The 6593-nt window shown below is 38.3% G+C and overlaps 1 pseudogene; it reads left to right on the plus strand.

Annotated features, from left to right (window-relative positions):
• The first annotated feature begins 151 nt into the window (after nucleotides 1-151).
• LOC116186489 lies at nucleotides 152-1819 on the plus strand (annotated as a pseudogene).
• Nucleotides 1820-6593: the final 4774 nt, after the last annotated feature.

Here is a 6593-nt window from a genome sequence, read left to right on the forward strand (position 1 = left end):
ATAAATTCGAAGCGTTTCCCAATATATCCATCGCCAATCGTCCCTTTAAAGCAACGCTCGTGACACGCGTATCTTTCCCACGTGAATCGGAGAAAACTCGTTTCAAAAGTGTTCGACCCGGGATTGGACGAAAAACGCGCGCAACAAGATAATGGGGAATAAAACGAGCCCACGCTTGCTCGTAGAAAAATCGACAAAAGGAAACTCGTTGAAGCGTGGAAATAAAGAAGTCGGGAAACGGGCGATTCTCTGGAAGCGACTTTGGATTCTTTGGAAGCGAACCTGTCCGCTCGCCGCATCCGAACACGAAACAAATTTTATTAGCCGGTTACCAAGCATAATAACGCGGGTCCCGCTTCAACTTTTATCTCACACCCTTCCCCGATTATTTTGTTGTTTGTCTACCTTTTGAAAATATTTTTTTCTCCTTTGAATTTCTTCTTGGAAAGTGGAAGAGAATATCGTTCGTTCGTGGGGAGACGAGATTGAAGGTGTGACGTTCTTGGGACTAAGAACAAATTAGATATGCGGATTCGGAAGTTCTATCTAAAGTGGGATGGCGGGGTGTTATGGCCGATGAAATAATATAAGATTCCGCGAATTCCGGTTAAGATAAGATGCTTATGGCCCTCCTACTCGAGAGTGGACGTGTGCACGAGTGGTTCGTGCGATTGGGAGCCAATCTTTTAACGTAGTCCGTGAACGGATTATGAACTCGATCAGAAAATAACGAAGAAATATCGAAAAGGATTTGAAGATATATTTTCTCGACATACACATTTCTGAGAAAAATTGAGAAAAGTGTATATAATTTTGAACGGTATTGCAACGGTTCCAAATAAATAATTTTCCTTTTGAATAATACAAATTAATTGGAAATAAAGTTAAGTAGACGCGACACAGAAATTGCGACAATTTTAATATTCAAAAAGAATAAAGTAAAGAGAATATCTCGAATATTTTAATATAATAAGTACTTCAATAATTTCGATACTCTCAACTTAAAAATGTGATACGATCATCCGTATTATAAATAAAATTGTTCCTTTCTTGCCTTCACAAATATAAAAAGGAGCATATTTCAGAGAACACATCAGGAACAAAACGAATTCGCATAAAATACAATTAATAAACAAGTGAAACGAGAGACCACGACACATATATACACGAGGTATACATAGCAGCAGCTGGTATAACGCGCTCATCCAGACAGGTTGGTGCTCTCTCCGAGGAAAAACGCGGTCAACAAGTCGGCACGGGAATATACGAAGCCAGCTGATTGGACTTCCCGCTACAAATAGGCGCGATACGAACGGCGGCCAGTCACAATTTATTTCAATAATTCGGCCGTTAAAATGCTCGTCGATCGTCTCGCTGCTATCCGAATTCGGAAATTCTGGAATGGTGCATAAGCGGAATAACGATCTTGGCATCTAGGCATCCCCCGTCCATGACGAAATAAAACGCGCCTGTTCATTTCTCGGTGCAAAAGTCTCTCCTCCGCTCGTTCGACTCAGTTCGACGTCCTCCAATGCCTGCTTTTTTTCTTATTTTTATTGCTTCTTTCTTCAAAAAGGTGGCTCCTTTTGCGGTTTGATGATACGAGATCGAGAAAATATTTAAAGTTTTTATATAAATTGTGTTTTGTAGGTCTCAAGCGTCTGGAAAAATGAGATATTGTATTGGAATTATTGGTCATTGTTATTGGTTTCGAATTTCTAGCGATAAGGTAAGTGGTTTGGGAATATTTAGAATACTTTGGAATTTTTAAGTTGATTATTTTTAATTGGTTTCGTATTTTTTTATATAGCAGAGCTGATTTTTTGTGATTAGAATGACGAAAGTGATGAAGAAAAAGATCACATAATTGAGTTTCTTACACGATAAATAGATTAGATTGCAATGTCTATATTTTCGAATGAGAAATTTCGAAGATTTGTACAAATCGCAACAAATTCTGTAAATTCCACGAGTAGTAGTTAATAAATTTCTAATCTAAATTATTATTAAAATGTATTACAAAATTGTGAAAAGGTAATTAACAACATGACAATCATCAAATCGCTAAACTACTAAATTATTAAATTGTTTTCGAATTATTTCATTCCCCTGCCCTTATTGGAAAAAAGGAAATCGAAGAAATCGAGAGATGTAATTAAAATTGATATTTATCTCGCGAGAGAAAAATAAGAAAAGGAAACGGAGCGGATGATGGAGCGGGCACTCCAACAACAATCATCCACCAAAGAGCAATGAATCGCGTCTCTTTAATTGCTCCACCCATAAGCGCAACCGAAAGAAAATTAAATTACAAAGATTGATACGTCTGTATCGTGAATACGGTGGCGCGATGGGCCCCGTGTATCGTCTCGAATTTGAATTAGGTGAGGTGAGTAGCAATTGCGTGCACCAATATGTGGCGCACACGAGGCCACGAGCAATAATTAAATGGTAATTAAAGAATTTATTTGCAGCTTGTAATCGAGATTGTATATACGCAATATATACGAGATGGTAAGGACCTCTTAATTAACCATTAATTCGGATCGGGTGCACGGAACGAATTGTGCCGCAGGGTTTTATCCGAATAAAATGTGCGATCTCTTTCTCCAATGGTTTGTATTTATGCTAAAGCGTTTTTACACGTATATAATAACTATATATAATTCTAATTGTTATTCGTTATGATTCATCATATATCCGACTCCATTTTTTTTGTTATTACTTAATTTTCAAGGTTTGATTTCTTGCGTCAAAATTTTTGTTCAAATGTTAATAAATGTTCTTCCTGAAACGAGAGTAATTCATAAGTTAAGAAATACGAAAGAATAAATTTTGATGTAAGGAACACTCCGCGAAAATTCATTAAAAATTTAGTACAACCCTTAACTACTCGATCTCTATCCTCGTACTCTGTCTCAATTTCTGATCATTTGAACTGCCTATTATGGAAAATACGAATTCTATACAAAAACACACATTTAATCATATCTTCAATCACGCTCGTGAAAATTTAATTTCGCACAAAAATCTCCAACAATCTCACATTTACCTGCCCGTCCATCCACTCCTCGTATCATTCCCGCGCAATCGATCAATGACGCGACTTTCTCTCGATAATAAATCAATTTACGATTCACGATGCGTGTCGCCTCGTTGTCAAAAATCGTGCGGAGTCATCGGCCGATCGGAACGATGGCGCAACGGCGGATATCGCCGGGGAGAGATCCGATATCCGGCGACGAATTCGCGAAAGCCGCTCGTTAGCGCGATTATTACCAGCTGATTCATGCCTTAAACTTACCTCGATCCAATGGATCGAACAATGAGGATCGAAGGAAGGCAGGGGCACGGGATACGGGGCTGGTAATAAGCCGGGGCGGGGTTCATTAAGAGCATTGTTGCATCCATCTCGAGCATGGCCGCCTCCCTCCTTTTTACGTCCACACGCGTGCACACACTCTTCCTTCTTCGCTTCTTTGGAATCCCCGGCGTCCAAGGATCGAAGGGAGGACACGCGTTTATTTATCCACGCTCGTCGTCGATAAGATGAAAGCCTCTTGTTGTGCGAAATTTTCAACGTGTTGCCTCGATTATGCTTTTCATTTTTTTTTTGAGGGGGGACCTTTACCAATTTGGAATTTACCAATTTGGAAGGGGTAGAAAGGGAAGATGGAAAGAAGGGGTTGAGAAGATAGCGAGAGAGAGTGTGAATAATTTTGATTTGGTTTGGGAAAGGATTATATAGGTATTTTATTTCAATGGATTATTATTTGGGCAATGTATTTGTCCTCGAAGATTTGTTGTTGTGATTTGAAGTAGTTCTTGTAAAGAATATTTGTATAATCCTTTCGAGGATATTTATTTATTTATTTTTTATTAAGCATTGATAATATTTTATTTTATTTGACAATTATTTGACTGTTTCGAAAGTATCGTAACTTTAATGTCTTGCATTGTTTTTGAGAAGAAGAATTCCATGAATGGATAATATTAACATCCTGTATATTAAAAATTGAAACGAAGAGAGTAGAACGACATGTCCAAGAAAATTGGAGATTTAAATAAATTGGCTGGTTTTTTAATAGCATCGCGGAAGCTACTAATAGAAAATTACTAGATAGAATCGAAACAGAAATAATTCGTTGATTCATAGCACAGCCCAGTTTATTAGTGAATTCGTAGTTTCACGTGTATGAACGATGAATCGATGTTTATCCGTAGCCTATGATTCAAAGAGACTTATTTTTATCAAGTACAAAACTGAACAGTCTATTTATTTTTTGGCCAAGAATTTCAATGGACAAGTGCATTGCCATGCAAAAGTGACAACTCTGATTTTACGACGAAACGACGATTATCAAGATATTATCGTTGTAATTTGTACACGAATATCGTAACATATATACACCTTTCAATCGCAAGATTCCGAAGGAGAATCGTAATTTTAACTTGAGGACAAATGCGAAAATATATTGGCTCATTCGTTTTCGAATTTCAACAATGGTTTTGCAACATAGACAAAATCGTAGGAGGTAATAACAACTGGGGACTGTTTAACACCGAGAGTAAACAACCGAAATAAACGAGCTCCCCTAATAATTGTCGCGAGAATGCATTATTGGATCCGTTTCTCGAAAAATATGCGCGAAAATGTCGTCTAAAAATCTCCAATAGCTTTTCAAAACATTCTCGAATTTCGGCCACGATTTTACCAGAATTTTACGCGATGTTACATTATCATGTTGATGTACCGTTGCACACGAAGAACATCAACGCGATGCCAAATTGTTATCGCGCGAAATTTTGCAATTTGAATTATTTTTACCGGCGCATGATCCCACTTAAATTGCTACGATTATATATCCGTTTTAATGGTGAGCAATTTTGAGAGATCGGCAAGACCGCGAATAATACTTTATAAATCATTTTTTAAAGGGAAACGAGTTTGGATCTTCTTCGATATCCTTGTAAGAATAAAATTAAAATTACGCGAAAAGGAAGCTCACTTATCAGAGATAAATGGAGACTGTATTTATAAAAATTAGAAGAAAGAGGATTTTCTACATCGATCCTTAAATGTCCAACTTGTTCGAAATATTATTCAAACAAATGCAAATGCAATTAAAGAGTTTCTATTACAATTGAATCTTAAGATTCAATATCAATTTCCTTTCTTCTTAATCATTTCAATTTTTCATTCAATCGCATGATCGCATAATTCGAGACAGGCCTGTCAACTCCTCCGAAAGATATCACGAGGAAATACGTGATGAAAAGAATCATCGAGCCACACGAACCGACATATTTAATTACAGGAAGATCCTCGATGAATGACAAGTCAACCTCGTTTGTTAAACAATTATGTCAATCGTACCCCCCCAAAAAAAAAATAAAGAAAAGAAAAGAAAAAGAAAGAGGCGGCGAAAGAAGAGGAAGAGATAAGGATGCGCTTAGTCGAGGCCATCGAATAATTAATATTCTGGTGGGCTAATGGCGTGCATGTAGCGATATTATGCCGGTTGATTGAGCTCTCTCTCGAAAATTCGCTGACTCCTCGTTGCTCATTATTTCAATCGAGCCTCGTAATACCGCCACCATTCCTTTTGATCCGCTTAAGAATTAAACGGCCATCCCTCCTCCTCCTCCTCCTCCTCTTCTCTCTTTCTCTCCTCGATCCCTCCCATCGTGATCGTCCCTGGGATCATACGGTTTCTCTGATCTTATTCGCTCGTGATGAGCACCACGAGAGAGTTGATCACGCAGCCGTAAAAGCGTCGAAAGCTTAAAAGGCGAAATTAGAACCGAGATCCTGCTATCCATCTCGGAGTGATCTCTCGAGATCTCGATCCACGATTCATCGAGTTTTTAATCTTGCATCATCGGACATCTTGTAATCATCTCGATCGGAATTTCGCCTTGGCCCTCGATATGCACAAGGAAGTGATTATTCGTTAAAAGCTGTATATAAAAGTTTTACTTTCGAACGTGTCTTTTAATGAAAACATCAGATCTAGAAAAAGACTATATATATAAAATTAATAAAAAACAAAGATCACTTTTACGCAATCTTGTTATTGCGCAAAGAAAAGTAAGAGGAAAAAAAATAAATAAATAAAAAAAATCTGCCAAGGACGATTAATTTAGAGAGACCTAGATTAGAACTTCCAGAATGGTTGATACAGTCGTCATTCGCGAATAGTCGGCCGAGTCGGAAATGATATTTCGCGCCAGAAAATAGGCTGCGTATTAATACCATCCTTATTAAACCGTGTGTGTCTCGAGATTTGATCCGTAACGTTCAGGCGTGGCCCGAAGCTTAATAAGCACGGGTTCCTGCCAACAAGCAACGGCTGTGCGTGATTAAACGAACGTTGGATCCCTCCGTACGTATTTATACGTATTTCGAATTGGACATCCGCGCGGAACCGATAAGTGAATCCTCGCTCCCGCTTTTCGAGAACGGCTTCACGCTCATCGACCACGCTCCCGCGGTCATAATTCCCTTTAATTTTAACCGACTTGGCTATATAAGAACGGGCGCGGGATGGAACACGTTTTCTTTCTTTTTTTTTTTTTTTCCTCCCCCCACG

This window comes from Apis dorsata, unplaced genomic scaffold (genome assembly GCF_000469605.1).
Source record: "Apis dorsata unplaced genomic scaffold, Apis dorsata 1.3 scaffold_42, whole genome shotgun sequence".
Taxonomy (NCBI): domain Eukaryota; kingdom Metazoa; phylum Arthropoda; class Insecta; order Hymenoptera; family Apidae; genus Apis; species Apis dorsata.